Source organism: Ranitomeya imitator, chromosome 1, assembly GCF_032444005.1.
Source record: "Ranitomeya imitator isolate aRanImi1 chromosome 1, aRanImi1.pri, whole genome shotgun sequence".
Taxonomy (NCBI): Eukaryota; Metazoa; Chordata; class Amphibia; order Anura; family Dendrobatidae; genus Ranitomeya; species Ranitomeya imitator.
The window spans coordinates 1,081,249,407-1,081,267,746 of record NC_091282.1 but is presented as its reverse complement, the minus strand read 5'-3'; the positions used below and the strand labels follow the sequence as shown (position 1 = coordinate 1,081,267,746).

The following is an 18,340-nucleotide window of genomic DNA, read 5'->3' as shown; positions in this document are numbered from 1 at the left end:
TTATAAACCTGTAGTTACTGTCAGCAACAGCTAACAGAACTACAGAGAAAAACTGCTTATAATTTTAGAATTGGGAACCAGAGTTCGGCAGCTTACGCACCCTAATATGTTTCCCATCCACAGCTCCAATGCAGTTAGGGAAGTCACAAGTGTCCTTGAAACCACTGGCGATTTTTAGCCAATCCTCCTGTTTGGGCTCAGGCATAACCACATCATGAAGTTTCTCCCATATTTGGAAACAGGTTTTACGAACAATGCCTGAAATAGTTGAAGCCCAATAAGGAACTCCAAGTGTAGTCCCGCATAGGACAAGCCTGTGGACAGGATGCTGAAAGAAAAAAAAAATGTATTAAACATGAGTCCAAAGAAAACATGAAGAGGCACAAGTGTATAGTATATTTACAAAGACTTTATGTACAATCTAAAATTGTCAAGTTCCCATGGTTACTTTAATACAACATTAACCACAGTTTTTTTGATGTGCTTGGGCCATAATGTCAACCTAAACTTACAGAAACCTACTAGAAGACAACACATAAAAAAAATATCATCAACATACAGTATGTGAGAATGTTGAATACATACCGTAAGGTTAGGAGCAGATGCTCCTCAGCAGAGATGGCTTTTCTCATCCTTGTGTCCTGATAGGTGATCCCAGGACGTAAGATCTCCAGCAACATATCAAAAGTCCTGATGGTCATGCGACTATACAGGTAAATCTTGGCAGGATGTGACCTCAAAGCTGAATATAGCCTCTGAAAATGTCCTTTACTCTGGCGTTGGGTCAATAGAGGATGCACCCATAATCTTCGTCTCCTCCTTCGCGGATCAACATTGACCGGATATGGCTGTCCAAAGCGACGTGACAACACCCAGTGAAGTAGCACCCGCTGAGTTGTGCTTAAATACACATGGTCAGACATGTTTGTAAGGTGAAAGCAACACAGCCAAAAGAAGCTCAAGAACAAATAGGGCACATGGGAGGGTTCCACCTGTTGTAGAGGGCTTAAATAGTGTTGGTAATGATGATTTAAATGATTAGCAGGCCTGAAAACCGTTAAATGTCCATTTTGTGGTGCTGCGTGAAAAATACGCCATACGGATCACATACGGATTACACACGCAACAGCACATGCGCAAAATACGCGACCACACCTAGGCAACGCATTAACTACGGAACTAGATTTCTGGGACATTTTGGCGTATTACGCGCGTATTACGGACGTATAATACGTTCCGTATTGTCTTACGCCAAGTGTGACTCCAGCCTAACACCGAACTAACCTTCACACTCTTCAACTCTTAACCCCTTCATGACCCAGCCTATTTTGACCTTAATGACCTGGCCGTTTTTTGCACTTCTGACCAGTGTCCCTTTATGAGGTAATAACTCAGGAACGCTTCAACGGATCCTTGCGGTTCTGAGACTGTTTTTTCGAGACATATTGGGCTTCATGTTAGTGGTAAATTTAGGTCAATAAATTCTGCGTTTATTTGTGATAAAAATGGAAATTTGGCGAAAATTTTGAAAATTTCACAATTTTCACATTTTGAATTTTTATTCTGTTAAACCAGAGAGTTATGTGACACAAAATAGTTAATAAATAACATTTCCCACATGTCTACTTTACATCAGCACAATTTTGGAAACAAAATTTTTTTTTGCTAAGAAGTTATAAGGGTTAAAATTTGACCAGCGATTTCTCATTTTTACAACGAAATTTACAAAACCATTTTTTTTAGGGACCACCTCACATTTGAAGTCAGTTTGAGGGGTCTATATGGCTGAAAATACCCAAAAGTGACACCATTCTAAAAACTGCACCCCTAAAGGTGCACAAAACCATATCCAAGAAGTTTATTAACCCTTCAGGTGCTTCACAGCAGCAGAAGCAACATGGAAGGAAAAAATGAACATTTAACTTTTTAGTCACAAAAATGATGTTTTAGCAACAATTTTTTAATTTTCCCAATGGTAAAAGGAGAAACTGAACCACAAAAGTTGTTGTCAATTTGTCCTGAGTATGCTGATACCTCATATGTGGGGGTAAACCACTGTTTGGGCACACGGCACGGCTTGGAAGGGAAGGAGCGCCATTTGACTTTTTGAATGAAAAATTGGCTCCACTCTTTAGTGGACACCATGTCGCGTTTGGAGAGCCCCCGTGTGCCTAAAAATTGGGGCTCCCCCACAAGTGACCCCATTTTGAAAACTAGATGCCCCAAGGAACTTATCTAGATGCATAGTGAGCACTTTAAACCCTCGGGTGCTTCACAAATTGATCCATAAAAATGAAAAAGTACTTATTTTTTTCACAAAAAAATTTTTAGCTTCAATTTTTTCATTTTCACATGGGCAACAGGATAAAAGGAATCCTAAAATTTGTTGGGAAATTTCTCCTGAGTACACCGATACCTCACATGTGGGGATAAACCACTGTTTGGGCACATGGTAAGGCTCGGAAGGGAAGGAGCGCCATTTGACTTTTTGAATGAAAAATTATCTCCATCGTTAGCCGACACCATGTCGCGTTTGGAGAGCCCCTGTGTGCCTAAACATTGGAGCTCCCCCACAAGTGACCCCATTTTGGAAACTGGACCTCCCAAGCAACTTATCTAGATGCCTAGTGAGCACTTTAAACCCTCAGGTGCTTCACAAATTGATCCGTAAAAATGAAAAAGTACTTTTTTTCACAAAAAAATTCTTTTCGCCTCAATTTTTTCATTTTCACATGGGCAATAGGATTAAATGGATCCTAAAATTTGTTGGGCAATTTCTCTCGAGTATGCCGATACCTCATATGTGGGGATAAATCACTGTTTGGGTACACGGCAGGGCTCTGAAGGGAAGGCACGCCTTTTGACTTTTTGAATGGAAAATTAGCTCCAATTGTTAGCGGACACCATGTCGCGTTTGGAGAGCCCCTATGTGCCTAAAAATTGGAGCTTCCCCACAAGTGACCCCATTTTGGAAACTAGACCCCCCAAGGAACTTATCTAGATGCATATTGAGCACTTTAAACCCTCAGGTGCTTCACAGAAATTTATAACGCAGAGCCATGAAAATAAAAAATAATTTTTCTTTCCTCAAAAATTATTTTTTAGCCTGGAATTTCCTATTTTGCCAAGGGTAATAGGAGAAATTGGACCCCAAATGTTGTTGTTCAGTTTGTCCTGAGTACGCTGATACCCTACATGTGGGGGTAAACCACTGTTTCGGTGCACGGCAGGGCTCGGAAGGCAAGGCACGCCATTTGGCTTTTTAAATGGAAAATTATCTCCAAACATTAGCGGACACCATGTCGAGTTTGGAGAGCCCCTGTGTGCCTAAACATTGCAGATCCCACACAAATGACCCCATTTTGGAAACTAGACCCCCAATGGAACTAATCTAGATGTGTGGTGAGCACTTTGAACCCCCAACTGCTTCACAGAAGTTTATAACGCAATTTTTTATTTTCCCAAGGGTAACAGGAGAAATTTGACCCCAAAAATTGTTGTCCAGTTTATCCTGAGTACGCTGATACCCCATATGTGGGGGTAAACCACTGTTTAGGCACACGTCGGGGTTTGGAAGGGAAGTAGTGATGTTTTGAAATGCAGACTTTGATGGAATGCTCTGCGGGCGTCACGTTGCGTTTGCAGAGCCCCTGATGTGCCTAAACAGTAGAAACTCCCCACAAGTGACCCCATTTTGGAAACTAGACCCCCAAAGGAACTTATCTTGATGTGTGGTGAGCACTTTGAACCCCCAAGTGCTTCACAAAAGTTTATAACGCAGAGCAGTGAAAATAATAAATACGCTTTCTTTCCTCAAAAATAATTTTTTAGCCCAGAATTTTTGAATTTTTTCAAGGGTAACAGGAGAAATTTGACCCCAATAGTTGTTGTCCAGTTTCTCCTGAGTATGGTGATACCCCATATGTGGGGGTAAACCACTGTTTGGGCACATGCAGGGGCTCGGAAGTGAAGTAGTGATGCTTTGAAATGCAGACTTTGATGGAATGCTCTGCGGGCGTCACGTTGCGTTTGCAGAGCCCCTGATGTGGCTAAACAGTAGACAGTGACCCCATTTTGGAAACTAGACCCCGAAAGGAACTTATCTAGATGTGTGGTTAGCACTTTGAACCCCCAAGTGCTTCACGGAAGTTTATAATGCAGAGCCGTGAAAATAATAAATACGTTTTCTTTCCTCAAAAATTTTTTTTAGCCCAGAATTTTTTATTTTCCCAAGGGTTACAGGAGAAATTGGACCCCAAAAGTTGTTTTCCAGTTTCTCCTGAGTACGCTGATACCCCATGTGTGGGGGTAAACCACTGTTTGGGCACACGTCGGGGCTCAGAAGGGAAGTAGTGACTTTTGAAATGTAGACTTTGATGGAATGGTCTGCGGGCATCACGTTGCGTTTGCAGAGCCCCTGGTGTGCCTAAACAGTAGAAACCCCCCACAAGTGACTCCATTTTGGAAACTAGACCCCCCCAAGGAACTTATCTAGATATGTGGTGAGCACTTTGAACCCCCAAGTGCTTCACAGACGTTTACAACGCAGAGCCGTGAAAATAAAAAATCATTTTTCTCTCTTCAAAAATGATGTTTTAGCAAGCAATTTTTTATTTTCACAAGGGTAACAGGCAAAATTGGACCCCAATAATTGTTGCGCAGTTTATCCTGAGTATGCTGGTACCCCATATGTGGGGGTAAACCACTGTTTGGGCACACGTCGGGCTCGGAAGTGAGGGAGCACCATTTGACTTTTTGAATACAAGATTGGCTGGAATCAATGGTGGCGCCATGTTGCGTTTAGAGACCCCTAATGTGCCTAAACAGTGGAAACCCCTCAATTCTAACTCCAACACTAACCCCAACACACCCCCAACCCTTATCCCAACTGTAGCCACAACCCTAACCCCAACACACACCTAACCCTAACCACAACCCTAATTCCAACCCTAACCCTAAGGCTATGTGCCCACGTTGCGGATTCATGTGAGATTTTTCAGCACCATTTTTGAAAAATCTGTGGGTAAAATGCACTGCGTTTTACCTGTGGATTTACCGCGGATTTCCAGTGTTTTTTGTGCGGATTTCACCTGCGGATTCCTATTGAGGAACAGGTGTAAAACGTTGCGGAATCCGCACAAAGAATTGGCATGCTGCGGAAAATACAACGCAGCGTTTCTGCGCTGTATTTTCCACACCATGGGCACAGCGGATTTGGTTTTCCATAGGTTTACTTGGTACTGCAAACATGATGGAACACTGCTGTGAATCCGCAGCAGCCAATCCACTGCGGATCTGCAGCCAAATCCGCACCGTGTGCACATAGCCTAATTCTAAAGGTATGTGCACACACTGCGGAAAACACTGCGAATCCGCAGCAGTTTCCCATGAGTTTACAGTTCAATGTAAACCTATGGGAAACAAAAATCGCTGTACACATGCTGCGGAAAAACTGCACGGAAACGCAGGGGTTTACATTCCGCAGCATGCGCCCACCATTTTGGAAGATGGCGGTGCCCAGGAAAGAAGACGGACGGACCCCGGGAGGCTCGGTAAGTATGATGGGGTGGATCGGAGCATGGGGGGAGGGTGGATCGGAGCACGGGGGGGTGGATTGGAGCACCGGGGGGGTGGATCGGAGCACGGGGGGTTGGATTGGAGCACGGGGGGTGGATTGGAGCACAGGGGGGTGGATCGGAGTGCAGGGGGGTCGGATTGGAGCATGGGGGTGGGATTGGAGCACGGGGGAGTGGACAAGAGCACGGGGGGAGCGGACTGGAGGACGGAGGGGAGTGGAGCTGTGTACCGGACTGATCGGAGGACTGGGGGGGGGATCGGTGGCGGTGGGGGGGGCAGACCAGTGTTTCCAGCCATGGCCGATGATATTGCAGCATCGGCCATGGCTGGATTGTAATATTTCACCAGTTTTAATAGGTGAAATATTACAAATCGCTCTGATTGGCAGTTTCACTTTCAACAGCCAATCAGAGCGATCGTAGCCACGGGGGGGTGAAGCCACCCCCCTGGGCTGTACTACCACTCCCCCTGTCCCTGCAGATCGGGTGAAATTGGAGTTAACCCTTTCACCCGATCTGCAGGGACGCGATCTTTCTGTGACACAGCATATGCGTCACAGGTCAGATTGGCACCAACTTTTATGACGCATACGCTGTGTCACAGGTCGGGAAGGGGTTAAAAGAGCTTTATGGAATGAATAACTCTCCCTATAAGCTCCTATCACTCTCCCTATACTCACACTTCACTCTCCCTAAGCTGTTCCCGGCTGCAATGTGTGCAAGATGGGGCCAGCAGCCATTAAATATCCCCTATGACACTCTAAGACCAGCAACACTATGTTGGCTACCGAAGTCACATTTGGCTACCAAAGCCCCATTTAAAAAGCAGACATCTTATTTTGCTGGCACCATTTGCTCAGTGTCACAGTGCAGAGAGGCCATTCCTGATACTGCTGCAAGTGAACATCTTATTTAGCTATATAAGATCCTGTTTTGTCTGAAACCAATCTTCCAGCATCTTCCGAGATTGTGCAAAAACTGTGTGGCAGTCTCTGGAGGCCCCATTTTCTACTCAAAATCATTTGTGATAAAAACTGTGTCAGTGACAAATCAGAAGGCCAGATTTCAGCTTAAAAATCGTTATGCCTAAAATTGGTGTTTAGCCATGAGGCCAATTAGCTAATCCAAATCGTTTGTGATAAAACTACGTCAGTGACTAATCAGAAGGCCAGATTTCCACATAAAAATCATTAGGCCTAATATTGGGGTGCAGCCACGAGGCCTAATTAACAACTCCAATTCGTTTAAGATAAAACTGTTTCTGTGGCAAATCAAAAGGCCAGATTTCCACTTAAAAATTATTAGGCCTAACATTGGGGTGCAGCCACGAGGCCCAATTAGCTGATCCAATTGTTTGTAATAAAACTGTTTCAGTGACGAATCAGAAGGCCAGATTTTCACTTAAAAATTGTTAGGCCTAATATTGGGGTGTAGCCACAAAGTCCAAATAGCTACTCCAAATTGTTTGTGATAAAACTTTGTTTCAGTGTGAAATCAGAAGGCCAGATTTCCACTTAAAAATCTTTAGGTATAACAGTGTTGTTCAGATTCACTAGGCTAGGTTCACATTGCGTTATGTGAACCCGTTAAACGGACTACGTTACACCGCGGCATAACGCGGTGTAACGTAGTCCATTAACGCCGCCATTGCTTGTAATGGCGAACGCATCGCTAGCGCACGCTCACATTGGGCGTGCGCTAGCGATGTGCCATCATTTGAGTGACGGACCTCGAACGCTGCTTGCAGCGTTCGCAGACCGTTCCTCGCTAGCGCAGATCGGGCATCTACGCTAGCGGTATCGGCAAACGCGATCCCTTTTGGGACATTGCATTAGCGCAAATGCAATGTGAACCTAGCCTAAGAAAATATATAGTGATTGTTCATTTAGTGACAGGTGACTGACAGCTATGGACCTAAAGTTGTGAAACAGCAGGTTACAAGAGGGGAAGGCTACTTACAACATGAGTAGGAAAAAACAAGGTCATAGTGAAAGGGGGAATAGGCTTGGTGTTCAATGTAAGAGAATAATGGTAAAAAACAACATAATTGTCATTATCTGATTATCTCTATCAATTGTTGCTCATTATCGACACTGTACAACCTAGTCATCACAGAATACTCACACGGGGGTGTGGAAACCACAATAAATGACCAAAAAGGCATAAATTATCTACAAAAATATTTATTAATCCATAAAAAGACACAGTCTAAAAAGTACAAAAACAGAATATAAAAGTAGGAGACCTGTACAGGCAATGAACAAAATTGAAACCTTGCACAACCTTGGCATGCAGACAAGAAGAGACATCACATTAGAGTTTGTTTATTTAGTGTTAATAAATAGCTTGACAGTAAGGGAAAGCCTATATAAAAAAAATGACCATATCTCATAATACCGCTACCATGCGCTTGACTTATATGTAGGGATACTGCATATGAGACAAAAAATAACTCAAGGAAAAATCAATTTTGACTTGAAAACACCACAAGAGCTAGAAATATGTAGAGGCACTACAAATGTAAGGCAATATCTTGCGCTGGAAGTTCCAGCTGCAGAGAAAGGGGTTTACCCTAAAGTACGATTGTGCAATAGCCTAATTATGTGCCCATGTGGTTGTCACATATGACAGAAAATCCCCATGTAATGTCTCTAATAAAGGTTATCGGCATCCCTCACATGCCCCAGGCCAGATATAGTAATTACCGCTGAATATAATACCTGTGTAGACGGCACTGGCGCAAGTGTGACTCCTTGGTCTGCACGTCTGCCCGACGCACGTTTCGGAGACTGGTTCCTTCGTCAGGGGGCATGTCGGATGAGTGTAATTCCAGGTTTAAATACCGCCCTACTGGAAGTAGCGGTGACGCTTACCGGAAGTTACGCGAACGTTGCCACGGTTACCCGCGACTCATAGCGGCGTCGGCATCATGCACAGGCATTGCCAAAGGCATGGCAACCATCCTAGCATAAAGACGCTGAGAACTACCCAGAGTGTAGGGGCCAGGTGCGCACACGTGCACGGTATCACCACCGCTAGCTCCGTGAGGCAAGAACAATCTGCTACTCAGGCAAAACACAGGGAAGCGGAAAGGGTGTACCAAAAGACAAACAGTGAATAGCAACCATAAATACAAAATGTATATATCATAACCCACATAATAATACCCCTTAAATCACCCCCACCAAAATGGACACAAAAAGCTATAGCTGATGTTATAGAAAGTTACACCGCACTACATGGCGATTGAAAACATATTCAAAGATTGTATTTCATATATCATCACATATATATCCTTATATATACCACATCATTTATAATAGATAAGAGAAACGTCATGCCGAGGGTGGAGTTAATGGGAAGAGATGTATATTAGTTCAAATGCCACAATGAACTTGAATCTTCATAGCGGGGTAGAACACAGCAAGACTTTAGGTCCAATTTCCCATCATCCAACATAAGTACGGATCTAAAAGATTAAAAGAATATTAAAACCAAGCACGGTTACAAGATTGCATGCCACCGCACTGCATCCCAAACTGCACCATGATCACAGGAATGGCACATAACTGATAGTCTCGTTGAGCCCATGAGGATGAACAGTATTCAAGGTCCAGATCCAACGAGTTTCTAACTGTGCTAGACGTTGTGAGATCCTGCCGCCCCTAATCCTCGTTTCAATCATGTCGATACCCTTAATCCTCAAGACACTGCTGTTACAGTTATGATGTAATTTAAAATGTCTTGGTATCGTTTTAAGTATATGTATGTCTGTTTCCTTCGCAGCCGCCTCAATCCCTAATACGTGTTCCCTGACTCTAATTTTTAATTGTCGAGTGGTCAGACCAATATATATCAGAGAACATGGGCAATATGATTTCAGTATCTTAAAGTTTTTTTAATCCTGAGGAATCGACAAATGTGTCATCCCTGACAATGTTGGTGCATGCCACACAATGACCGCAGGCCTTGCAGCCTGCTCTCACTCTACCAGTGTGGTCATTTAAAAATGTCTTAGGTGGATCACACACATAATGACTGCCCACCAAATGGTCACTTAAAGGGACACTGTCATCTGAATTTGGAGGGAACAATCTTCAGCCATGGAGGCGGGGTTTTTGGGTGTTTGATTCACCCTTTCCTTACCTGCTGGCTGCATGCTGGCTGGAATATTGGATTGAAGTTCATACTCTGTCCTCCATAGTACACGCCTGCGCAAGGCAAGATTGCTTTGTGCAGGCATGTACTACGGAGGACAGAGAATGAACTTCAATCCAATATTGCAGCCAGCATGCAGCCAACGGGTAAGGAAAGGGTGAATCAAAAACCCCCAAACCCCGCCTCCATGGCTGAAGATTGTTCCCTCCAAATTCAGGTGACAGTGTCCCTTTAAATTTCTGGCCCTCCGGTTGGTAATTAGCGGCCTATTGGGTAAAAATTTTGCTAGGATCGGATCCATTCTTAAAATAGGCCAAGACTTCTCTAATACCTTCCGTATTGCACTTGCCCGGGAATTGAAGTTGGTCACAAATCTTACTTCATCTGATCTTTGTACCGCATTATCACTCCGATATAATAGTGAATCCCTATTACTATGTTTTGCCCGTAAATAGGCTTTCTTGATGATGCGGTTACTATAACCCCGCTCTCTAAAATGGGTCTTAAGATCCCTGGCTTGCGTCTCAAAATCTTCACTCATTGAGCAAATGCGACGCAAAAGTAAGAATTGACCTATTGGGACTGAATGGACCATATGAGCTGGATGGGAGGATGACGCGTGTAGCAGGATATTAGTTGATGTGGGCTTTCGAAAAATCATAGTCTAAATTACGCCTTCCCTGTCTCTACTCAGTGTCACATCCAGAAATTCAATTTTTGTTCTATCAGACGAAGGCCTCATGACTGCCCTGCCAGACAACAATAATATCGTCTATGTAGCGCATCCAAAGGAGGACGCGCTCCATAGACACCTGGGAGTCAGACCGAAGGAGGTCACTCTCCCACAGCCCCAGGAACAGATTAGCATAGGAGGGAGCGAAGGCCGCTCCCATGGCTGTATACCGTCATCATGCCTTATGCTAGTATATAATGCCTCTACATCCATTGCTTCCATGATAGAATCATCATCTAATGTAAGGTTATCGGTTCTACGTAATAACTGATTTGTGTCTTTAAGGAAGGAAGGTAGTTCAATTGTTGCTCATTATCGACACTGTACAACCTAGTCATCACAGAATACTCAAATGGGGGTGTGGAATCCACAATAAGCTCATGGTAGCGGTATTATGAGATATGGTCTTTTTTAATATAGGCTTTCCCTTACTGTCAAGCTGTGTATTAACACTATATAAATAAACTCTAATGTGATGTCTCTTCTGGTCTGCATGCCAAGGTTGTGCATGGTTGCAATTTTGTTCTTTGCCTGCACAGGTCTCCTACTTTTCCATTCTGTTTTTGTACTTTTTAGACTGTGTCTTTTTATGGATTAATAAATATTTTTGTAGATAATTTATGCCTTTTTGGTCGTTTATTGTGGTTTCCATACCCCTGTTTTGGTGTTCAATGTGTACGTTAGGTGTGTGGTTAGGTGTTAATGTTAATAAAAGCTCAACTGAACAAACACCGTCTCATCCTATACAAAGACCAATGACAATATCTGTTACTGGCCGGGCTACCCGACTCCCTTTCTTTGGCAGTCGCACAGTGGTACTTCATGTAGATGAGGGCCAGAAAGAGTATGTGCTCCAGTGGATGACAAGCTCTTCATCAAGTGGCCTCTCCTCCTCTTCCTCCACCACCTTAGTATCACACACAATATAATCATTAGACACGGCACCCCTATAACCCTTTTTTCCTCCACATCAAAAATTTCCAAATGCCGGGAACCACAGATGGACCATTCTGCAGAGCTGTTTACACATTCTATTTCATGGGCATCAGAGGTCTACTCCAAAGAATCACAGAAACCAGAGGAGGAAAGCTGTTATGATGCGGTGGTCTAGGAGCAACATGGAACGAGCTCTGAGGGAAGTGGTAACTGTACTGACCGCAGACCCTAAGCTCAACACAACACTAGAAGCAGCCGTGGAATGCTCCTAACTCTCCCTAGGCATCTCGTCACAGCCTAAGAGCAAACTACCCCTGAAGACAGAAGCAGGAAAACTATCTTGCCTCAGAGAAAATCCCTAAAGGATAGATTAGCCCCCCACAAATAATGACTGTGAGTGGAGAGGAAAAAGACATACACAGAATGAAACCAGGATGAGCACAGGAGGCCAGTCTAGCTTGATAGATAGGACAGGATGGAACACAGTGCGGTCAGTATAAAACACTACAAAAATCCACGCAGAGTAAACAAAAAATCTCCACACCTGACTAAAGCTGTGGAGGGTCACTCTGCTTCCCAGAGCTTCCAGCAAGACAGAAAACAATTCAAACTGAAAATGCTGGACAAACAAGGAAAGCACAGAATGGAAAAGTCCACAAACTATGGACAGAAAAAGTAAGCCAAAACTTAGCTTTGCTGAACTGGTCAGGATAACAGGGAACTCCAAAGAGATGTGAATCCAACCAGGAACCATTTACAAGTGGCACTAGCTGAAGGAACAGCTAGGCTTAAATAGGCGAGAGAGGAGACGATAAGTGGAGGCAGCTGAATACAGCTAACTCCAAGGAGCAGCCATACCACCTGAAACCACAAGAGGGAGCCCAAGAGCAGAACTCACAAAAGTGCCACTTACAACCACCGGAGGGAGCCCAGGATCAGAATTCACAACAGTACCCCCCCTTGAGGAGGGGTCACCGAACCCTCACCAGAGCCCCTAGGCCGATCAGGACGAGCCAAATGAAAAGCACGAACCAAATCAGTGGCATGGACATCGGAGGCAACAACCCAAGAATTATCCTCCTGGCCATACCCCTTCCACTTGACAAGATACTGAAGCCTCCACCTTGAAAAACGAGAATCCAAAATCTTCTCAACCTCATATTCCAACTCCCCCTCAACCAACACCGGGGCAGGAGGGTCAACCGAGGGAACAACGGGCACCACATATCTCCGTAACAAAGATCTATGGAAAACATTATAAATGGCAAAAGAGGCTGGAAGAGCCAAACGAAAAGACACCGGATTAATAATTTCAGAAATGTTATAAGGACCAATAAACCGAGGCTTAAACTTAGGGGAGGAAACCTTCATAGGAACATGACGAGAAGACAACCAAACCAAATCCCCCACACGAAGCCGGGGACCAACAAACCGGCGGGGGTTAGCAAAACGTTGAGCCTTTTCCTGAGACAACGTCAAATTGTCCAACACATGAGTCCAAATCTGCTGCAGCCTGTCCACCACAGAATCAACACCAGGACAATCAGAAGGCTCAACCTGGCCAGAAGAAAAACGAGGATGAAAACCAAAATTACAAAAGAAAGGTGAAACCAAAGTAGCCGAACTAGCCCGATTATTAAGGGCAAACTCGGCCAACGGCAAGAAAGCCACACAATCATCCTGATCAGCAGACGCAAAGCATCTCAAATAGGTCTCCAAGATCGGATCAGTTTGCTCAGTTTGGCCGTTAGTCTGAGGATGAAACGCCGAAGAAAAAGACAAATCAATGCCCATCCTAGCACAAAAGGCCCGCCAAAATCTAGAGACAAACTGAGAACCTCTGTCAGAGACAATATTCTCCGGAATGCCATGCAAACGAACCACATGCTGAAAAAATAATGGAACCAGATCTGAGGAGGAAGGCAACTTAGGCAAAGGTACCAGATGGACCATTTTAGAGAACCGGTCACAAACAACCCAGATAACAGACATCTTCTGGGAAACAGGAAGATCCAAAATAAAATCCATGGAAATATGCGTCCAGGGCCTCTCAGGGACCGGCAAAGGCAAAAGCAACCCACTAGCGCGGGAACAGCAAGGCTTGGCCCGGGCGCAAGTCCCACAGGACTGCACAAAAGCACACACATCGCGCGACAAGGAAGGCCACCAAAAGGACCTAGCAACCAAATCTCTGGTACCAAAAATCCCAGGATGACCAGCCAACACTGAACAATGAACCTCAGAAATAACCTTGCTTGTCCATCTATCAGGAACGAACAGCTTCCCCACTGGACAGCGGTCAGGCCTATCAGCCTGATATTCCTGAAGCACCCGCCGCAAATCAGGGGAGATAGCAGAAAGAATCACCCCCTCCTTAAGAATGCCAACCGGCTCAAGGACTCCAGGAGAATCAGGCGAAAAACTCCTAGAGAGGGCATCAGCCTTAACATTCTTAGATCCCGGAAGATACAAGACCACAAAATCAAAACGGGAGAAAAACAGGGACCATCGAGCCTGTCTAGGATTCAGCCGCTTGGCCGACTCGAGGTAAATCAGATTCTTATGATCGGTCAGGACCACAACGCGGTGTTTAGCACCCTCAAGCCAATGTCGCCACTCCTCAAACACCCACTTCATAGCCAACAACTCCCGATTGCCGACATCATAATTGCGTTCCGCAGGCGAAAACTTTCTGGAAAAAAACCCACACGGTTTCATCAAAGAACCATCAGATTCCCTCTGAGACAAAACAGCCCCTGCCCCAATCTGAGAAGTGTCGACCTCAACCTGAAAAGGAAGAGAAACATCCGGCTGACGCAACACAGGGGCAGAAGTAAATCGGCGTTTAAGCTCCTGAAAGGCCTCAACAGCCTCTGAGGACCAATTCGTTACATCAGCGCCTTTCTTCGTCAAATCAGTAAGGGGCTTAACCACACTGGAAAAGTTGGCAATGAAACGGCGATAAAAATTAGCAAAGCCCAAAAATTTTTGAAGGCCCTTCAGAGATGTGGGTTTGATCCAGTCATGAATAGCTTGGACCTTAACAGGATCCATTTCTATAGACGAGGGAGAGAAAATAAAACCCAAAAAAGAGACCTTCTGAACTCCGAATAGGCACTTAGACCTGCTTCACATGAGACTCCCAATCATCGGAAAAAATCAAAATATCATCCAAATATACGACCATGAATTTATCAAGATAATTGCGGAAAATATCATGCATGAAAGACTGGAACACAGATGGAGCATTAGAAAGCCCAAATGGCATCACAAGATATTCAAAATGGCCTTTGGGCGTATTAAATGCAGTTTTCCATTCGTCACCCTGTTTAATACGAACAAGATTATATGCCCCTCGGAGGTCAATCTTAGTAAACCACCTAGCCCCCTTAATCTGAGCAAACAAATCCGTAAGCAAGGGCAAGGGGTATTGGAATTTGACCGTGATTTTATTAAGAAGACGATAATCAATACAGGGTCTCAAGGAGCCATCCTTCTTAGCAACAAAAAAGAAACCAGCTCCCAAAGGTGACAAAGAGGGACGAATATGCCCCTTCTCCAAAGACTTCTTAACATAACTCCGCATGGCGGCATGCTCCGGCACAGACAGATTGAAAAGTCGGCCCTTAGGGAACTTGCAACCAGGAATCAAGTTAATAGCACAATCACAGTCCCTATGAGGAGGAAGGGAACTGGACTTGGGCTCATCAAATACATCCAGGAAATCTGACAAAAACTCAGGAACCTCAGGAGAGGGGGAAGAGGAAATTGACATCAAAGGAACGTCACTATGTACCCCTTGACAACCCCAACTAGTCACCGACATAGTTTTCCAATCCAGCACTGGATTATGTTCCTGTAACCATGGGAAACCTAGTACAACAACATCATGCAGGTTATGCAACACCAGAAAACGGCAATCTTCCTGATGTGCTGGAGCCATGTACATAGTCATCTGTGTCCAGTAGGGTTGAGCGAAATGGGTCGTTCATTTTCAAAAGTCGCCGACTTTTGGCAAAGTCGGGTTTCATGAAACCCGATCCGACCCCTGTGCGGGGTCGGCCATGCGGTACGCGACTTTCGCGCCAAAGTCGCGTTTCAATGACGCGAAAAGCGCCATTTCTCAGCCAATGAAGGTAAACGCAGAGTGTGGGCAGCGTGATGACATAGGTCCTGGTCCCCACCATCTTAGAGAAGGGCATTGCAGTGATTGGCTTGCTGTCTGCGGCGTCACAGGGGCTATAAAGGGGAGTTCCCGCCGACCGCCATGTTACTGCTGCTGGTCTGAGCTTAGGGAGAGGTTGCTGCCGCTTCGTCAGAAGCAGGGATAGCGTTAGGCAGGGTCCATTAACCACCAAACCGCTTGTGCTGTAGCGATTTCCACTGCCCAACACCACCTTCGGTGTGCAGGGACAGTGGAAGCTACATTTTTTTTTTTTTCCCCTCAGCGCTGTAGCTCATTGAGCTGCCCTAGAAGGCTCCCTGATAGCTGCATTGCTGTGTGTACGCCGCTGTGCAAACCAACTGCTTTTTTCAAAGCACAAATCCTCTTGTTCCTTCCTTTCTGCACAGCTATCTTTTTTGTTTGTCCACACTTTTTATTTAATTTGTGCATCAGTCCACTCCTTATTGCTGCCTGCCATACCTGGCTGAGATTACTGCATTAATGCTTGAGAAATTTTGTCGGAAAAGAAATCTACAAAAGATACACATGGCAAATTGGTAGACTCTAAACCCAAGAAATGACTTGTAAAATAAAAATACCTTTGTGTTTCTTTGTACTTTTTGAATTAATGAACTCTGTTTATCAAAGTAAAATGCCCATCAAAGTAATAAAAAGTCACCACAATGTTAAACTGTGTAAAAATCTTTCAGGTTTTATGCAAAAAAAAAAAAAAAGGTTTTGTTTTCAAATATAGGGGGTATAGCTCAGTGGTAGAGCATTTGTCTGCAGATCATAGAGGTCCTTAATTCAACTCCGACTGCCCCCTGTAGACACTTTTTTAACAGATTAAACATGCCTTTTTACCTATATGTTCATGGAAGTTTTAGAACCATATGAAGTTGAATTCATGTTTATGTACTTTCTTAATGTGGATTCTGATTAAGAAATGTAGCAAAAACATCATGTTTATGTGCCTTCTTAATATGAAAACAACTTAAGAAATGTAGGAAAATGCTTGAGAAATTTTGTCGGAAAAGAAATCTACAAAAGATACACATGGCAAATTGGTAGACTCTAAACCCAAGAAATGACTTGTAAAATAAAAATACCTTTGTGTTTCTTTGTACTTTTTGAATTAATGAACTCTGTTTATCAAAGTAAAATGCCCATCAAAGTAATAAAAAGTCACCACAATGTTAAACTGTGTAAAAATCTTTCAGGTTTTATGCAAAAAAAATAAAAAAAGTTTTTGTTTTCAAATATAGGGGGTATAGCTCAGTGGTAGAGCATTTGACTGCAGATCAAGAGGTCCTTGGTTCAACTCCGAGTGTCCCCTGTATGCACTTTTTCAACAGATTACACATGCCTTTTTACCTATATGTTCATGGAAGTTTTAGAACCATATGAAGTTGAATTCATGTTTATGTACTTTCTTAATTTGAATACTATTTAAGAAAAGTAGCAAAAAGATCATGTTGATGTGCCTTCTTAATATGAAAACAGCTTAAGAAATGAAGGAAAATGCTTGAGAAATTTTGTCTGAAAAGAAATCTGCAAAAGATACATATGGCACATTGGTAGTCTCTAAACCCAAGAAATGACTTGTAAAATAAAAATACCTTTGTGTTTCTTTGTACTTTTTGAATTAATGAACTCTGTTTATCAAAGTAAAATGCACATCAAAGTAATAACAAGTCACCATAGTGTAAAACTGTGTAAAAATCTTTCAGGTTTTATGCAAAAAAAAAAGTTTTTGTTTTCAAATATAAGGGGTATAGCTCAGTGGTAGAGCATTTGACTGCAGATCAAGAGGTCCTTGGTTCAACTCCGAGTGCCCCCTGTATGCACTTTTTCAACAGATTAATCATGCTTTTTTACCTATATGTTCATGAAAGTTTTAGAACCATATGAAGTTGAATTCATGTTTATGTACTTTCTTAATGTGGATTCTGATTAAGAAATGTAGCAAAAAGATAATGTTGATGTGCCTTCTTAATATGAAAACAACTTAAGAAATGTAGGAAAATGCTTGAGAAATTTTGTCGGAAAAGAAATCTACAAAAGATACATATGGCACATTGGTAGACTCTAAACCCAAGAAATGACTTGTAAAATAAAAATACCTTTGTGTTTCTTTGTACTTTTTGAATTAATGAATTCTGTTTATCAAAGTAAAATGCACATCAAAGTAATAAAAGACACCATAATGTAAAACTGTGTAAAAATCTATCAGGTTTTATGCAAAAAAAAAAATTTTTGCTTTCAAATATAGGGGGTATATATCAGTGGTAGAGCATTTGTCTGCAGATCAAGAGGTCCTTAATTCAACTCCGAGTGCCCCCTGTAGACACATTTTTAACAGATTAAACATGCCTTTTTACCTATATGTTCATGGAAGTTTTAGAACCATATGAAGTTGAATTCATGTTTATGTACTTTCTTAATGTGGATTCTGATTAAGAAATGTAGCAAAAACATCATGTTTATGTGCCTTCTTAATATGAAAACAATTTAAGAAATGTAGGAAAATGCTTGAGAAATTTTGTCGGAAAAGAAATCTACAAAAGATAGATATGGCACATTGGTAGACTCTAAACCCAAGAAATGACTTGTAAAATAAAAATACCTTTGTGTTTCTTTGAACTTTTTGAATTAATGAACTCTGTTTATCAAAGTAAAATGCCCATCAAAGTAATAAAAAGTCACCACAATGTAAAACTGTGTAAAAATCTTTCAGGTTTTATGCAAAAAAAAAAAGTTTTTGTTTTCAAA

The 18,340-nt window shown here is 43.0% G+C and overlaps 2 non-coding genes across 2 annotated transcripts; both read left to right on the top strand.

Moving 5' to 3' along the window:
- Positions 1-16,832: 16,832 nt before the first annotated feature.
- On the top strand, positions 16,833-16,904 carry TRNAC-GCA (transfer RNA cysteine (anticodon GCA)). The gene has a single exon. It is a non-coding gene; the product is annotated as a tRNA-Cys (tRNA).
- Positions 16,905-17,336: 432 nt separating this feature from the next.
- On the top strand, positions 17,337-17,408 carry TRNAC-GCA (transfer RNA cysteine (anticodon GCA)). The gene has a single exon. It is a non-coding gene; the product is annotated as a tRNA-Cys (tRNA).
- Positions 17,409-18,340: the final 932 nt, after the last annotated feature.